At 40.5% G+C, this 18,436-nt stretch overlaps 1 protein-coding gene across 1 annotated transcript in view; it reads left to right on the plus strand.

Moving 5' to 3' along the window:
- The window catches only part of Tjp2 (tight junction protein 2), a 138,934-nt gene that overhangs the window by 17,308 nt on the left and 103,190 nt on the right, over window positions 1-18,436 (plus strand). Inside the window, exon 2 of the mRNA XM_047524530.1 lies at window positions 12,694-12,814. The gene's annotated coding sequence lies outside the window, so the exon portion shown is untranslated. The remainder of the gene's footprint in view (window positions 1-12,693; window positions 12,815-18,436) is intronic.

Here is an 18,436-nt window from a genome sequence, read left to right on the forward strand (position 1 = left end):
TTTTCTTCTAGCAGGTGTAGGGTTTCTGGTCTAATGCCTAGGTCTTTGATCCACTGAACTGAGTTTTGTGCAGGGTGAGAGATAGGGGTTAAATTTCATTCTGCTACATATGGGTTTCCAGCTTTCCCAGCACCATTTGTTAAAGAGGCTATCTTTTCTCCAATATATGTTTATGTACCTTTATCAAGTATGAGGTATCTATATTTATGTGGGTTTGTCTCTGTGTCCTCTATTCTATACCATTGGTCTTCATGTCTGTTTTGGTGCCCATACCATGCCTTTTTTTTTTTTTTTTTTTTTTTTTTTTTTTTTTGTGGTGCTGGGGATTGAACCCAGGGCCTTGTGTTTGCAAGGCAAGCACTCTATCTAGCATTCTAGGCAAGCTATATCCCCAGCCCGCCATGTCATTTTTGTTACTATAGCTCTGTAGTATAATTTAAGATCTGGTACTGTGATGCCTCCTGTATCACTTTTCTCATTAATGATTGCTTTGGGTATTCTTGGCTTCTTATTTTTCCAAATGAATTTCATGATTGAAATTTCTGTTTCTATGAAGAATGTCATTGGAGTTTTAATAGGAATTGCAGTAAATTTTTATAGAGCTTTTGGTAGTATGGCCATTTTGACAAAGTTAATTCTGCCTATCCAGGAGCATGGGAGATCTTTCCATCTTCTAAGGTCTTCTTCAATTTCTTTCTTTAGTGTTCTATAGTTTTCATTTTAGAGGTCTTTCCCCTCTTTTGTTAGATTGATTCCCAGTTGTTGTTGTTACTGTTGTTGTTTTGAGGTTATTGTGAATGGGATAGTTTTCTTAATTTCTGTTTCAGCTGATTCATCATTGGTGTATAGGAGCACAATTGATTCATGGGTGTTAATTTTATATCCAGCTGAATTCATTTATGAATTCTAGAAGTTTTATGGTGGAGTTTTTGGGTCTTCTAAATATAGGATCATGTCGTTGCAAATAGAGGTAGTTTGAGTTCTTCTTTTCCTTTAATTTCTTTAATTTAATTTCTTTTCCCTTTAATTTCTTTTGCCTAATTGCTCTGGCTAGAGTTTCAAGGACTGTGTTGAATAGAAGTGGTGAAAGAGGTCATCCCTGTTTTGTTCCAGTTTTTGGAGGGAATGCTTTCCTTTTTTCTCCATTTAGAATGATGTTGACTTTGGGTTTAACATATATTGCTTTTACAATGTTGAGGTATTTTCCTACCATCCCAAGTTTTTCTAGTATTTTGAATATGAATGGATGCTGTATTTTGTCAAATGCTGAGAAAAGCAAATTCTTTGAAATATTTGCTAAAGCACAATTATTTTCCTAACGAAAGACCCAATTTAAATTTTGAATGAGATCATCATAGATAAAAATCACTTGTAATAACTGTATGTTAAATCTTAGAATAAGCAATTCCAATAGAAAGTGAAACTTTAAGCATGCTACTCATAAAATATTGTCACTTTCAATGCAGTAAAACATCTTCCTTTTGGTAACAAGTTTAACTTGACTTTTTATTGTGGTTGGCTCAGGCTTCTTATTTGAGAGGGTCATATAGTAATTTTATCCCGCGTCATTAGAAACACAATCTGTGAGAACAAAGGCTGTTGTGTGAGTGTAATTACATCTATGATGAAATGAAGGCTGTATTGGAGCTTTTTTCAGTGGTGGCAGCTGTAGCCAGCCAAGTTCAAGTTCAGCCTATAAAAGAATTCTTGTGACTAACTGGTACTAATTGTTTGCAGAACACCAGTGGGAGTGAAATTCATGAATACTATGAAAATGAACTATGCCCAGACCAAATGGTTATTCCTTGTTTTTCACTACTTTATTGTGGTCAAATTAATTGTATAATTAGGCAAAGTGAAGTGGGAGGTCTTAGCCTTTTGGTGTTTGTTGTCAGCGATGGTAGGGAACTTATCCATCATCTGATGAGTTCTCTTATTTTATAAACGGGGAAACTGAGGCTAAGAGAGTAGTTGAGGGGGTATTTAAGTCACCCAATTTCTGACTTTTTTGCTCATATACCCAGATCAGATTTATAAGCATGTCTTCTTGTGTACAGGAATATATTAATTTGTAAGTGATATATCTTAATAGGACTTAAAGTCTATTAGTTCTCAAGGTAAATATTATGAATGTTTAAAAGAATAAACTCATTATCATTATTATTATTTTATTTTGGGGAGAGTACAGGGGATTGAACCCAGTGGTGCTTAACCACTGAGCCATATCCCCAGCCCTTTTTATTTTTTATTTTGAGACAGGGTCTCCCTAAGTTGGTTAGGGTCTCACTAAATTGCCCAGACTGATAATAATGAATGCACCACAGTGAATCTCATCATTGTGTACAGCCACAAGATTGGGATACTAATTAGAAAAAGTTCTATTCCATGCTGTATAAATATATCAAAATAGATTCTATTGTCACATATAACTAAAAAGAACAAGTAAAAATATTGTGGCCATTGTCCACAATATTACCTATGATCTATACTTTATAAGTGTCTGCAGTTCCCTTGTTTTCTCACTGATTTATTCATGTGTTCTAATGTAATAGTGATAATTGTTCATTATATAATAATTTTTCATTGTATAATAGAAAGGAAACCTAAAAGTCTCCTTAATTCTCAGTTGCTCCCATTCAATTCTTTAATAATTAGAGGTTTATATTATAATTAATAATATGATGTTCTGGTAGACACTAGTATACAAAGTCAATTAAAATGTACTGCCCATCATTTCTAAATTAAAAACTTAAAAATAAAGACTAGGAAGAATAGCAGAATAAATAAATTCTCATTTGGCAGAATGATTACCAAGTTACCAAGTAGGTTTTTTCCTTTTTTTTTTTTTTTCTGTCACCAGAGATTGAACCCAGGGACTCTTTACCACTGAGCCACATCGTCAGCCCTTTTTATGTTTTTATTTTGAGACAGGGTCTCGCTCAATTGTTCAGGGCCTCACTAAGTTGCTGAGGCTGGCCTTGAATTTATGATACTTCTGCCTTAGCCTCCTGAGCCACCAGGATTACAGACATGTGCCACTAAGCCCAACTACAAATCAGTTTTTTGAACAACCATATACCTGCCCAGAGATTATCTTTAAAGACACATACACAATGCATTGCACATAACCATGTCTAATTCAATAAACACCATACAACATGTGTGTTATGGTTCATACATGAGATATCTCCTGGAGATCTCATAAGGCAATGCAGGAATGTTCAGAGGTGAAATGATTCGCTTATGAGGGCTGTAACCTAATCAGTAGATTAATTATTTTGATGACTTAATAATTTGGAAGGAGTACTGTACTGGGTGGTAACTATAGGCAGGTGGGGCATGGCTGGAGGACGTAAGGGCATGCCATTAGGGGTTATATTTTGTGTCTGGTTCCTTGCTATCTGCGTCCCAAGTGCCAGGAGCTGACCACCTATTCTCCACTGAGTGGTTCCAACATGATGTTCTGCCTCACCTCAGGCCCAGAGCAATGGAACCAGCCAACCAAGGACCAAGACCTCTGAAACCATGAACCCAGAATAAACTTTTCCTTCTCTAAGTTGTTCTTGGCAGGTATTTTGGTCACAGTGACTAAAAACTGACTAACATAATGTAGTGTGGCTGAAACCACATATATTATAAAATGAACAGAATCATGTTATTTTGATATTATAAAAATAAATAAATTGCCCAGACTGGCCTTGATCTTGCAGTCTTCCTGTGTCAGTCTTGCCAGTCCCTGGGATTACACCACACCTGGCATGCACACATTTTTAAAGGAACAAAAGGGAGAAAGAGAGAGAAAAAAAAAGGGAAATCGATTGTTTGATATTTTCTTCTTACATTCTGGAGATTATTGGTGTGTGTATCCGTTTGGAGACCACTGATTTAGGTCATTCAGGTTAAAAGAAAAAAAAAATGAAAGAAAAGACAAGACAGAAATTTGGATAAAGCTGTTGGAAAGAAAATCTGCAGAGGTAGAGTTCAAGATCCTTGGAATGGGGAGGAGATTGGGATACTCACTCATTTTTGAATATACACATTGATCAGAATTGCTGCATGAGGAAGTCAACTCCTCTTCCTCCTCCCCACACCCACTCCTACCCCCATGCCCACTCTCACTCCATACTGGGAATTGACCTCAAGGGTCCTTTATATCCCCAGTCCTATTTATTTTGTATTTTGAGGCAGGGTCTCACTAATTTGCTGAGATTAGCCTCAAATTTGCAGTCCTCCTGCCTCAACCTCCCTAGTTGCTAGGATTATAGGCATGCACTACTGTGCCCAGTTGTTCCTCCTCCTCCTCCTCTCCCTCCTCTTCCTCTTCCTCCTTCTCTTTCTTCTTCCTTTTTTTGGCACTGGGGATTCAACCCAGGGTGCTCTAACTCTGAACTGTGTCTCTAGCACTTTTAAAATTTGATAGGGGGATTGAGCCCAGGAGCACTCTGTCACTGACTTACAGCCCCAGCCTGCTGTGCCCCAACCTTTTAAAAATATTTTGAGACAGGGTCTTGCTACATTGCTGGCTTGGTACGACAATACTCCTTGTCTTAACCTCTGGGGTGGCTTGGATTACAGGTGTCCCCATCGTGTCAGTCTCTCTCTTCTATTTTACTTCCCCTTTATACTTGAGTTTGGACAAGGAACATCATAATCCTATATGTTGCCATAGCATTTTTTTTTTAAATGACCTGAGGTTAGTGAGGGAAGAGGTATGTCACTTAGAACTCTTTCAGACTGACAGAAACACAACTAAAATTAAAATTCACCAAAGTTTTTGTGTAATAAGCTTGAATAAAAGTATAGCTGAGCTGGTGTGGCATCACACCCTTGTAATCTCAGCTACTTGGGAGACTGAGGCAGGAGGATGGCATTTTGGAGGCCAACCTCTGCAGTTTAACCAGTTGCTATTTGAAAACAAAACCTAAAAAGGACCAGGGATGTGGCTCAGTGATAGAGCACTTGGCTATCATGTGGGAGGCTCTGGGTTCAATGCCCAGTACTGGTGGTGGTAGTGGGGGAGGTATAACTGGAATCTCTTGGGACAACAGTGGCTAGGCATAGCTGGATCCAGAAACTCAAAGTTGTCATGACATTTTTTCTGGTGCTGTGTGTCAACTACTAGTGAAAAGCCCTCTCCAGGTGCTGGGGCACATGACTGCCAACAGTCCTAACTGCTGTTATTAACAACAACGGGCAGAGGAAACTTCTCCCCTAATGTCATATTTCATCCCAGGGAAGATGTCCATCTGGTCTTGGTCATGTGTCCATGAGATGGGCCACTCTGATGGACGGGCCACCTTTTCCCCATGAACAGAGGGTAAGAAAGTTCCTTGAAATCAAATGGAGAGTCTTACAAAGAAGAGGGATGATAGATTCTGAATATCTCCAATATATTTTTGTGCCAACAGGGTTCATTCATGTTGGGTTCTAGAAGTATTGAAAAAAAATACACTTTTTAAAAACCTAAGATCATTTCTTTTTGTTTTTCTTTTTGTTTTGATATCAGGGATTTAACCCAGAGGTGCTTAACCACTGAACCACATCCCCAACCCCTTTTTAAAATTTTTTATTCTGAGACAGGGTCTGGCTAAGTTGCTGAGCCTGGCCTTAAACTTGCCATCCTCCTGCCTCAGCCTCTGAGTTGCTGGGATTACAGCTCTGCACCACCATGTCCAGCCTAAAATCATTTCTTAATGAATTAATCAATCTTTGCTTTGCTATTGACCTAAGCAAGGAGTTTATAGCAGTTAGGAATGTATTGCTATAAAATTACAAATGGAATTCCCTCCACATTTGTCAAAGCACAACCTTTTAGAGAGACATGTTTGTAGAAACAGAAAATCTGTTTCTGATTTTAGTGCATCCAGAGGCAAGCAGGCTTTTTGGATCAATTATTACTAGACCTTGAGATAAATCACCTTGTGCGCCATTAGTACGTGAAGGATTAGTGGCCTCAAAGATTTATGTGCGGATTAATTGGGGAGCGTACGTTAGATTGCTGTATTTAAAACTACTGTCATTCCTGCAAATCATTTTCTTTGGAGCTTCATTGAGCATTTTTCAACCTTCTATAACACTGACTTTGCAGGAAGATCTGAAAGACCTCATCCTTTGTGGTTTGGCCTCCTCCCTTCTTACTCCACTGCTATATTTGACAGGTTTAGCCAGGGATACACAGAGTATCAGAAAGGAGCAGTAGATTCCAGTACAGCAAAGATTAGTTCTGTTGCTTCAGCAGTACAGTGACTGATATTTCAAGACCTTGTATTGGGGGAGACAAGATGAGGTACAAGAAGTACATAGCTATTCTGGAAGCAGCAGTTGGGATCACCCCACTTAACAAGAGAGAACTTCTCCCTGAGAGCAGAAGGCACGTGAACCTTTGGCAGCACCCTGGGTAAGCAGAGAAGCCCCGAAGCTTCTCCCTATAAATACTAATATTTTCTTGGCTGTTTTTTGGGGGGTTGCAGAAACATCTTTCTCATGCAAATAACAGATTTCTTCTTGATGGATATGGTGCTCCTAGAATTGTTTTAAAATAATGATGAAATTCTGGGATAACACTTTTAGCTCCCAAAGAGACAAAGCGATGGTCAAGAGTCCATTTTATAATTTCCTAATTTTGAAATTTTTTGGTATGGTCTAGAAATGTAGCAATGCTAACAGATGAAGAAAATGTGCCTTACTATTATTATTATTATCATCATCATCATCATTTTTTTTTTCTAACAATGCAAATGTTTTTCTGATCAAAGTGTATGGGAAGCGACTGGGGTGCAGCTTAGTAGGAATGCTGGCCTAGTATGCGCGAGACCCTGGGTTCTATTCCCAGCATTGCAAAAACTGGATGAAATGTATATGCAGACTTATGTTTCAGTGAAATAGCAGTTTTCATGTCATAGCTCTTTGTAAAGCCCCACCGATTTACCAAACTGACAGAGGGCTTAGAAGTTCTTTTCTACATGGCTAAAAGACCTCAATTTGAACTCTTTTCTACAGTCTTTCTTTTTTGTCTTTTACACATGGAAGAGTAGTTGCGTTTAAGGTACCTGGGTTGTAAACAGCATTTTTAGGGTTTGAGTTTAATTTTTAAATTACATGAGGCACATGGTGGCAGTCAGTCAATCAGAGGTGTCTGTGTAGCAAATGAAATTCCTTTTAAAATTTTAGAATATTTCTAGCTTATTTTTAGTCATAGAAGCAGTACCCATTCATTATAGAAGATTTAAAAAACACGGGAAAATAAGGGGAAAAAAATCACCCATAGTTCCATCTGCCTTAGAGAATTACTATAATCATTAAGGTTAGTGGTTCTCAATGGAGGTGGGATTGGGGAATTTTGTCCCCAAGGGGAAGTTTGGCAATCAATGTCTTAGGAGCAGATTTAGTTGTTACAACCCAGGGCTGCTACTGGCACCTGTGGCTGGAGGCCAGGGAGACTGCCCAGCATCCTCCCATGCACAGGACAGTCCCCAACAAAAATTATCTAACCCAAAATGATAGTAGTAACTTCTGGTGAGAAATTTGATTTAGATTTTCTTTCCACCTGTAAAAAGTACTTTTTTATTAGAAAAAAAATTAGATACTTGGGAAGTTTTAGAGATGCAATGAAATTCCTGGAAAACATTATTATTATTTTATTGTTATTCTCTTGAAAGTCAAAGGAAGTGTGTGTAGGCGTGCAGGTGCCAAGAAGCTTGTAGTGACTATGAGATTATGTGAGTTAAATGATGTTTAGTGAGGGCTATGGAAATCATGCTTAAATGGCCAAATTGTGATTCTGGAAGGAACGTATGGATACGGGGCGTGCTAAAGCCTGAACTTTGGTTTGGGTGTGACAAAAGTTTAGTGCTGGGATAATCTTTTGTCAGGGATGGCAGATGGATTTCATACAGCATGCTGGTGCCAGGTGATGGGTGGCTGCTTGAAGAATCTAGCTAGGGAGGATCCTGCGGCCAAGTCTGGGCTTAGCAGGAAAGGAGTTCCTAAGCAGGAAAGGAGTGTTGCAGTTCATCAGAGATGTTTGTTCTGAACTTGTAATTAGGGAACTGGGGAGATGCGACACATGATCCATATATTACCATTTCTGAATGCTAGTTTAGTCTTCCCATTTGATAAGTGGGAAACTTGGCCGCCTTTGAGTCATAGTGATGGGGGACTTGGCCCTTAGACAGAAAGTGGATGTTCTTAGTTTGTGGCTCAGGATTCTTCATGAAGGAATTCACCTTATTAAGCTCACATAATTCAGATATGTAAACTGATAGCCAGATTATTAAATTTTGTTTGGAGAAAGCTTTTCCTGGTAATTGGAACAACTAAGTACCCTAATTAGAACCATTTGTCTCTCCTCCTTTCTCCAAATCAAGTCAAACAGAAGTCAAATGATTCATTACAAAGTGATCCTTAATAAGGAAAGTTAAGTGTTAGTTTAATTTTGTGTGTGTATGTGTGATACTGGAGATTCCAGGGCTTCATGCATACTAAACAAGCTCTCTACCACTGACCTATACCTCCAACCCTTAAACAATATGAGAGAGAGAACATTCCTTTAAGCCTGACAACATAGTACTGCGTCATAGGCAAATGAGATCTTCCTTGTGTCTATAATTCTTTGCATTCTTTGAATACACATGGACAAAACATTGTTTCACTGATTCCCATTTTTTGCTTGCTGACCCCCAATTACCTGATACAGGCTTTCTTGGAACGTATTCACATCTGTCACTAAGAGTAAATACGCCCTTCTGGACATCCTAGGAGGGTTTATCTGCTGCTGACATGTGTCAATTTCATGCCTCAGTTCTGTATCTTTCAGAGATATCGTGATGCTGTATTTCTTAAACTTTAATTGAGCATATGGATTACTCTCTTATAATGCAGATTCTGATTCTGTGGGTTATGGTAGAGCATAAAGATTCTGCATTTCTCCTGGGAAAGGTGGTCACACCTGCAATCCCAGCTATTGAGGCTGAGGCAGGAGGATTTCAAGTTTGAGGACAGCCCAGGCACTTTAGCCTAAAGAATCTATCTCAAAATTAAAAAGGCTGGGATATAGCCCAGTGGTAGAGCACCTGTGGATTTAACCCCAGTACCACCAACCCTCCCCCGCCACACACACAAAAAAACCCAAACCAAAACAAAACAAGTTTTGCATTTCTAATGAGCTGCTAGGTAATGCTCTTGGCCCCTGTGATGCTGATGTGAAAAATTCATGGATCATACTGCGAGAAGCAAGCATCTTTCCATTACACTTTCCTTATAGCTTACTTGCTATCCTTGACCTTGTACCTTCTGATCTTCCTGATGGATTTTAGGCCCAATACCTCCCCTCCCAGCAGTTGTTAAAGATCATGGTGTTAAGAAGATAAGATTGTTGGCTGTGCTTCTACAGAGGGAAACCTTCTCATGTACATCGTGATCAGAGATTTCTATTGGGCTGGCTGAACAACCAGTGAGGTTGATTTTTCTTCAAATAATTCTGTCCCTTCTATTCTCAAGAAGTAGTGATACACACCTATAATCCCAGCAACTCGGGGAGGCTGAAACAGAAGAATCTCAAGTTCAAGATCAGCCTCAGCAATTTATCAAGGCTCTAAGCAATTTAGCAAGATCCTGTCTCAAAATAAATAAAATAAAATAAAATAAAAAGGACAGAGTTGTAGCTCAGTGGTTAAATATCCCTGAGTTCAATTCCCAGTACCAAGAAAAAAAGTTAAAAAATAAAAAATAAAAAAATAATAAGTAGTCTGATTCCTCAACATACAGTAGTACTGCATAGTTTCCAGGAGTAGTTGCTTTTGTGTACTTAAACAAAATTGAAATCAGGAATAATCTGGAATTCCTTGGAATTCATTCTTACCCCTTCCCCCTTTAGTCTTTTTCTTTTTCTGGAGGGAGGGCTGATCTGGGGCTTCTATTCTGCAAACTGTACAATCACATGATTGTAAAACAGTTACTAACCAACAATTCCATGAGTGTTGCAAGTTCACTGAGGCAGAGAGGAGGAGACTTAGACATGTACATTTCCTTCATTGCCCAGGGCATAGTAGATGCTCAGCAAATATCTGCTGGTGCTTACTCAGTCTCAGTATAGCTACCTGTGAAAGGGGGGAAAAGGAATCCACACCCAACACAAACATACTGAGTCAGTCCTTTTAAAATTTGTAAAGTTTTTCAGTTCTAATGTTACGTGTCAATATCTTACACATATGTCAAAACTATTGAAAACCAAGAATATATTTTACTTGCTTCTGCCAAGTTTTTCTTAATTTAGAGGCCCCAGCCAACAATAGGGTATTTTGGTAATGACTGAGTGTTATAGGCAGTTTTTATATATGTCAAAAACCCTTAGAATATTACAAAAAGAAAGTTGAAGCCAGGATATCTTAGAAATGCAAAAGGCTGATTGAATTAAGAAGCAAGCTGTTTCACTAAAAGAAATAAATTCTCTTTGGAGCTGTTACCTGTAGAAAAATCCCATATTCAAGTCCAGAGCATAACCAAGTGCATCTTGATTTGTTAGCCATTTATTTATCTTTGGGAGTAATAATAGAAACCACGTATGGGCTGGGCTCTAATCCCACTGCTTGCTTTGTAGGATGTCCAGATGGCCTTGGTTTAGCCTTTGCCTACATTTCCTGCTGATCCTTGAGAAGGGAAATGGGCCTCCGCCTGTACAAATAAAATCAGACACCATCCCTACTTCTGTTTCATTATGTAGGGTGTAGAGTACTTTTTTTGGGGGGGGGGGTACTGGGGATTGAACTCGGGGATGCTCTATCTACTTCTGAATCACATCCCAGCCTTTTTTTTTTTTTTTTTTGAGACAGGGTCTTGCTAAATTATCCAGGTTGTGCTCAAACTTGTGATTCTCCTGCCTCAGCACCCCTCAAGTTGCTGGGATTACAGGTATAGGCCACCACACATGACTAGTAGATGGCGTTTTACAGATGCCACAGTATCACTTTGTGTAGCAAACAGAAGAGCACGTCCAGAGCGAGTGGGAAGCCACATTCTTCCTCCCACTGGATGTTCTTCCTGTGACTGCCCAGGGGAAGCTGCCAGAATCCAGGCAGAAGCCAGAAATGAGCTTGCCTCCTTGTGTTGGAAAGGCACATGCAGAATCCATAAAAACGTTCAGTAGGGGTATTTCTTGCTCGCTCTCTCTCTCTCTTTTTGTACTGGCGATTGAACTCAGGCCCTGTAGCACTGAGCCAAACCCTCAGCCTTGTTTTACATTTTATTTTGAGATAGGGTCTCACTAAATTGCCTGGGCTGGTCTTGAATTTGCAGTCCTCCTTCCTCAGTGTCTGAATTGCTGGGATTACAGGTGTGCACCATGGCACCTGGCTGCCCGATGGTATTTATTGAATTTTCTTACACTGAGGGGTGAAAAGAGAGAGTATTTGCCATCTTTTCTGACTGTGGACACCCACATATATAAACATGAGCCAGTACTATAGAAGTTGAAAAACAAATTCCCTTTTTAGTTCAAAATGTTTTCTCTATTGTACACTTTAAAGTGGTTTTATGTCTATTTTGCCACAATTTTTTAAATTTGTATGTGGCACTGAGAATCGAACCCAGTGCTTCACACATGTGAGGCAACTGCTCTACCCCTGAGCCACAACCCCAGCCCAACCACAATTAAAAAAATTTTTTTTTCCTGCTATTTTCTCACCTCTTTATTATTATTGTTTTTTTCACTTGAAAGGTGAATTCTTAAAAGATTTTGTTCTTGCGGGATGTGGTGGCACACACCTGTAATTCCAGTGATTCAGGGAGGCTGAGGCAAGGGGTCCACAAGTTTGAGGCCATGCTCAGCAACTTATTGTGACATGCTGTGTTAAAGTGAAAAATAAAAAAGGGCCTGGGAATGTAGCTTGGTGGTAAGGCTCCCCTGGGCTCAATCCCCAGTACCAAAAAAAAAAAAAAAGAGAGAAAGAGCTTGCTGTTTAGGATAACCCTCAGTGGCTGGAGATGTAGCTCAGGGGTAGAGTGCTTGCTTGCCTGGCATGTATGAGGCCCTGGGTTTGATCTGCCAAAAAAAAAAAAGAGGATGACCTTCAGGTGGATTGACAATATCAAACTTTGCACGTTTACTCATTTTCTCTTTGTTTTTAAATGAAAATATTAGGGGCAGTAATTCCATTATATGAAAACATACTCACATCAACATTTGTGCATGCATGTTCATAATAGCCAGATAATAGAAACAACACAAATGTCCATTAGCTGATGAATAGATAAATAAAATGTGGTGGATCCTCACGATGGAAGGGTATTTGTTCATAAAAAGAAATGAAGTTCTGATTCGTGCTGTAACATGAATAAACCTTGGAAACATTATACTAACTAAAAAATGGCAGTCACCAAAAGTCACATACAAGATGTGGCCATTTATATGAAATATCCAAAATAGATAAATCTATTGAAACGAAATGAGGTTAGTGGTTTCCTAGGCTGAGGACAGGGAGGGAATGAGGGGATTGGTGGGTGAAGGCTAAAGGGTGTGGGGTTTCTTTGGGGGATAATGAGGATGTTCTAACATGGATCATGCAGATGGTTGCTCAAGTTTGTGAGTACCTAAAAGTTGTGCTCTAGGGATGCATTGTACGTGAGCTTTGGTGCATTCCCACAAATCACCATCCTGGGAAGGACCAGGTTGGATTTTTAACCCTATTGTCTTTCCAGGGTGCGGAATACCACATTGTTATCCTCTCCCTGTGAGTGGGACTGGCACCCAGGCTCCAGCTCAAGGCACAAGTGTTCTACGAAGCACAGACTCCTGCTGGCCAGCAGCCTGCTTTCCCAGGTATTTATGTATTTGTCTCTCAGCAACCTAGTTACTGGGTCTTCTCTACCAAATGTTTGATGTAAAGTACTTCATATCCTAGATGTAGTCCAGATTATCATTTTCTATATTGCTGATATATAGATTTTCATAGAAACCTTAATGATAATGTCCTATTTATTTATATTTTTTTAAACTTTTTTTAGTTGTAGATGGACACAATGCCTGTGTTTTATTTATTTTTATGCAGTGCTGAGGCTCTAACCCAGGGCTTCACACATGTGAGGGAAGCACTCTATCACTGAGCCACAACCCCAGCCCCTGTGTCCTATTTATTAACAGATAGAAATATCTTTTTTTTTTTCCTTTTTGTACTGGGAACTGAACCCAGAAGCACTTAACCACTGAGTCACATCCCTGGCCCGCCTTGTTTTTTTCTTTTTCTTTCTTTCTTTTTTTTTTTTTTTTTTTTGAGATAGGGTCTCACTGAGTTGCTTAGGGCCTTGCTAAGTTGCTGGGGCTGGCTTTGAACTTGCTCACCCTCCCGTGTTGCTGGGATTATAGGTGTGTACCACCATGCCCAGTGAACAAACAGAAATATCTTACCTGCATTTATGTCTGAATTGATAGTTTAAACTTTGCCAAGGGATGTGTGTGTGTGTGTATGTGTATGTGTGTGTGAATGTGTTTTCCTGGCTAAAGCCTGTTTAGTACAACTCTTTTTTTTTGCGGTGCTGGGGATCGAACCCAGGGCCTTGTGCTTGCAAGGCAAGCACTTTACCGACTGAGCTATCTCCCCAGCCCTGAGCTATCTCCCCAGCCCAAGTACAACTCTTGGGGTTCGTAATAAATTCCTATTGCCCAGGGTAGTAGTGCACACTTTTAATCCCACCTATTTGGGAAACTGAGGCAGGAGGATCCCAAGTTTGAGACCAGCCTGGGCAATATAGTAAGACTCTGTCTCAAAAACAAAAATGAAGGACTGGGAATGTAGCTCAGTAGTAGAATCCAGTATGCATGAGATCCTGGGTTCAATCCTACTATTGCAAAATCAAAAATAAAACAGAATAAATGCCTAGATGGTAGAATTGGCATTTGGTGTTCATGTTGTCTGGGGTTGGAGGTCATTTTGGTAGGTCACTTGTTTTCATTGTCATTAAGGGAGTAAAGTTCTATAATAATGTAAGCACTTTGCTAAAGATATAAAAGACAGTCAACGCATTGGCTTCCAAAGATTAATTATGTATAAGCTTTTAGTGAAAGAGCTAGGAGTGAGTATTATCTATTTAGGGATTCAATTTTAAGTATGAATTACATAAGATTTACAAGGTATTAAATTTTGTTTTGACAGATGCTGGGTTGTATTTGTTCTTAGCTAGACTTTAACCTCTGATTATAGGTCAGTTCATGGCTGCCTGGAATGGGGTTGGAATTTTTTTCCTGTGCTTGGTTTATAATTCCTATCTGTTTAAGCTGGCAGCTCTGCCTGGGTGGCTCCTAGACACATGTGAGAACTGGATTTCAGTGGTGTGTGAACTGCACAATCCAGAACAGCAGATAGCAGTTCAAATTCCAGTGCATCCGCCTTCTAACCTGTGATATTGGGCACAGGTCTTAGTGTTTCTGAGCCTCAGATTAGTAGGCATGTCAACATGAAGCTAAATGAATTAATGAATAACAAGGTCTTTCTCGAGTCTCCTTGTCTAAATGGGAACAAGTGAGTAGGGAAGTCTTTCCTGTGTGGAGATATTCTCTGTGGTGTTTTTAAAGGTTCCAAATGTGGGACTACAGATGTTATCCAGACTACAAAAGTGATTTTCCTGAAATTAGATTTCTAGGTGGGATCTGTTGATTAAATCAGATAAATTGGAAGGACAGTATGGAATGTGAAAGAGTATATCTCAGTCCTTTTGGTCTGCTATAACAAAATACCTTAGACTAGGTAACTTAAAAACAACAGAACTCTCTTTTTTCTTTGTCTTCTGCAGTGCTGTGCCCAGGGTCTCAGGTCTTCTAGACAAATACTGTAGATCCATATCCCCAGTGTGTACCCCAACCCCAACCGCCCTCAAACTTTCTTTCTTAAACATTTCTGGAGGTTGGGAAGACCAAGATCAATGTACTGGCTAACTCGGTGTCTGCTGAGGGCGTGCTTCTTCATACATGACGTCTTCTGTGTTCTCATGCAGCGGAAGGGGCTAGATAGCTCTCTGCAGCCTCTTTTTTAAGGTGCTAATCCCATTCACCAGGGCAGAGACCTGTTAACCTAATCACCTCCCAAATCACCTCCTAGTGCCATCACATTGGTGGGTAGGTTTCACTGTATGAGTTTTGAGGGGACATAAGTGGACCATCCTGGAGGGATTGGAACTGGCATTTATTTGTTGAAAGGAAGGCTCCTTCCGACTCAAGCAAGACCCACCTGATAAAATACCTGCCTTGTGATTCCCTGTACCTGTCCTACTGCCTTTCCAACATGGATTTGGTTTCCCAAGCCTACTCCAGAGCTCCTTCCTGTGTAAACACTTAGGCTGAGCATCTGGAATGGATTAGCCTTAGGCAAGGTCCTGTGGTGAGGATCTTTTCCAGGGCATCCCACATCATTCTAGTTTCACATCCAGGAAGCATTCATTAAGAGCCTTTTGTTTGCCAGGTGCTGTATAAGGTGCTTTCTCCTGAAACAGGAAGTTGCTATCAACTCTCTTTTGCAGGTAAAGAAACCGAGATTCACAAGATTTAAATGATTTCCCCAAGGGTGCATAGCCCTTGACTCCCAGGTTCAGTGAGATTTCTATAGTCACAAGATTTGATACTAGATCTGCTGAATATGAAGACTTAATTCCTAAATTCAGGCTAGTAAACAGGTTTTTCTTAAAGGTCGGCTCTGATCAGTTGAGGTGGCTACCTCTAGTTAGGGATTTCTGGGTGCTGCCCGAGCTTGTTGAGCATGTTGTGATCCATTAGCAATGTCTGGTATGAGGGTGTCTGTAGAGTCTACTCTAGACCTGAGGAATGATCATCAGCCTCTGGTCATTCTGTCCTCCTTGACCATTTTGGAATCTCTTCTGATGAGCGCTAGTTGCCTGGGGTTTGTTTCTTGCTAGTTTTAGGAGCTTTGATGATCACTTTTCTGAGTTGGCAACATCACCTTGGCCTCTGCCTTTAGGAAAGATGCTAAGGGTCTGGGGCAAAGCCTCATTTCCTAGACATGGAATCTCATTGTTTAGATACTTTAGAAGTTATTGCTGAGTCGCCTCATCATAAGGGCTTAGAAAAGTGACTTGAAAGTGAAAACTTGAGTCAGGTGCAATGGTGCATGCCTGGAAACCCAAATACTCTGAGGCCGAGGCAGGAGGAGCTCAAGTTCCAGACCCACCTGGGCAACTTAGTGAGACCCTGTCTCAAATAAAAGAAAAAACAGGGTGGGGAAGTGGCTCAGTGGTAGAGGGCCTTTCCCTAAGGGCTCCTCAGTCTGTAGGAAGTCTCAGGGAGGTCACAGCAAGCAGCTACGCCTGCTCATATTGAATTGGACACCCTCAGCAGTGGTTCTCAAACTTTGCCCACATCAGACTTCAGCTGGAGATCTTGTGAAAACAAGAGTCTTAGGCTCCACCCCCAAGAATTTCTGCTTCAGGCCGTGTGAGTGAGGCCCAGAAATTGACATTTTTAACAAGTTCTCAAACAGGCCTAACCTTGGGGTTTCCATACCATACTTTGAGAACCCCAGACCTGGAGTGTACCTTAAATGGGGGTTTTAGAGCATGGGTTTGTTTGTAGATGGTGTGCTTATGTATGTTATGTAGCCAGTTCCCCCACCTGTGGCTAAGGGGTTCTTTCCTCAGATATTTAAGGAGTATCTCACACAGCACTGCCTCTGGGACATTTAGAGGAATCTAAAAGCTCATCCCTGGGGGACTTGGGAGTCTGGTTTGGATTAGTAATGGCACTGCTGAGAGAAAAGGACTGCACTGGTGTTGTCCCAGTAACTATGAAGAGGCCTGAAGCAGCGACTCAGGGGAGAAAATGTCTGAGAGGAAACCCAAGGATGAAAAATTGTTGTGCAAAGAGGGGAAAAGAAACTAAGGAAGAAGTGACTATACATCGCAGGGCCTGGAGATGCTGCCCCAGGCTAGAAGAAAGGTTTGTGATTGTCCTGAGAATGTCACTGTGGTTCTGAAATGAAATGAAGTGTCAACCTTTAATAATAATGACAACATTGGAGTGCATATTGTGTGGTCGTGTTACCTATGGGATTGGCTTTACCACTTATGCTCCGCAAGTACTCGGGAGTCACGTAGTCAGGAAAATAAGTTTATTCCAAGTCAGTGTTGAGGAAGAAAGAGAACTTTCTGTCTCAAATCTCCATCTTTGGGGGCTCAGGTGCATGGGAAGTTTTTATAAGAGAAGAGGAGGCAAAGTGGGACATATGTGTGTGCAGATTTTGTTAGAGAACATCTTAGGTTTAATTTCTTCAGTGTCTATTGGAGCATGAAGAAGTATTAAAATTATGAGGTAGTTAAGCTCTGATTCAGTTGGAATTGTGCTAAATACTCTATATGCGTTGTCTCATTTAATTCTCATACCATCCTATGAGGTGTGGGTCCAGCTATAATCCCCACTGTGGTTTTTTCTGTAGTGCTGGGAAGTGAACTCAGGGCCTTCCAAATGCAAAGCAGGCACACTTACTACTGAGCTGTATTACCAGCTCAGGAATCCCCATTTGCTACAGCTACTGGAGTAGCAAAGCACTGGGTACTTAAACAACAGGAATTCACTGTTCAAAATCAGTGTGTCGGCAGGGTTAGTTCCTGTGAGTACTGTGAGAGAAAGATCTGTTCCAGGGCTTTCTTGCTGGCTTATGGATGGCTGTCTTCTCTCTCTGTCTCTTTACATTATTTTCCCTCTATGTGTGGCTCTGTGTTGAAAATTATTCTGTCATTTTGGTTTAGGGCCCACTTTAAAGACTTCACTCTAGCTTAATTACCTCTGTAACTACCCTGTCTCCAAATAAGGTCACATTCTGAGGTGTTGGGTGTGTGGTGGGGAGGGGGCAGGCAGGCACTCAAAATGTGAATTTTGAGGGGACAATTCAACTCATTTCACCCATATATGGAAGTTCAGACAGTGTAGGTTACCTGGCCACATCATACAGCCAGTCGGTTGAGCCATACAAACAGCCATTTTTGTGGGTCAAAATGGATAGTGGGCAAAGTCCTCCGATTCAACCTAAGAAGTAGCAGAACTGGGGCTTGTTAAAACCCTTATCTATCTGTCTCCAGTAGCTATGATCTTTCACCTAGTGCTCCATTGGCTTCTAGAATTTACTTTGTTTCTGCCACATTTCTTTTTGGTTCCCCAGTGTTGTGGAATTCAGGGTTTCAGGCTGCTCGTCTGGTAGCTTTGGGCTCTTGAGTTTCTGGATAAGATACTTTATTTGTGGTGCTGTGGATGGAACTCTGGGTCCTGTGCGTGCTAGGCAAGTGATCTACCACTGAGTTGCATCCCCAGCCCATGAAGGACTCTGATAATTCAGATGCCTGTCTTATCTGCTCTAAGGGGACTGTTGGGAAATTACTAGAGTACATGAAGCATGTAAGATTCATAAACAAAAGGAGTTGTGTTTTTCCAGATGATGATGTTGAT

This window comes from Sciurus carolinensis, chromosome 14 (assembly GCF_902686445.1).
Source record: "Sciurus carolinensis chromosome 14, mSciCar1.2, whole genome shotgun sequence".
NCBI lineage: Eukaryota > Metazoa > Chordata > Mammalia > Rodentia > Sciuridae > Sciurus > Sciurus carolinensis.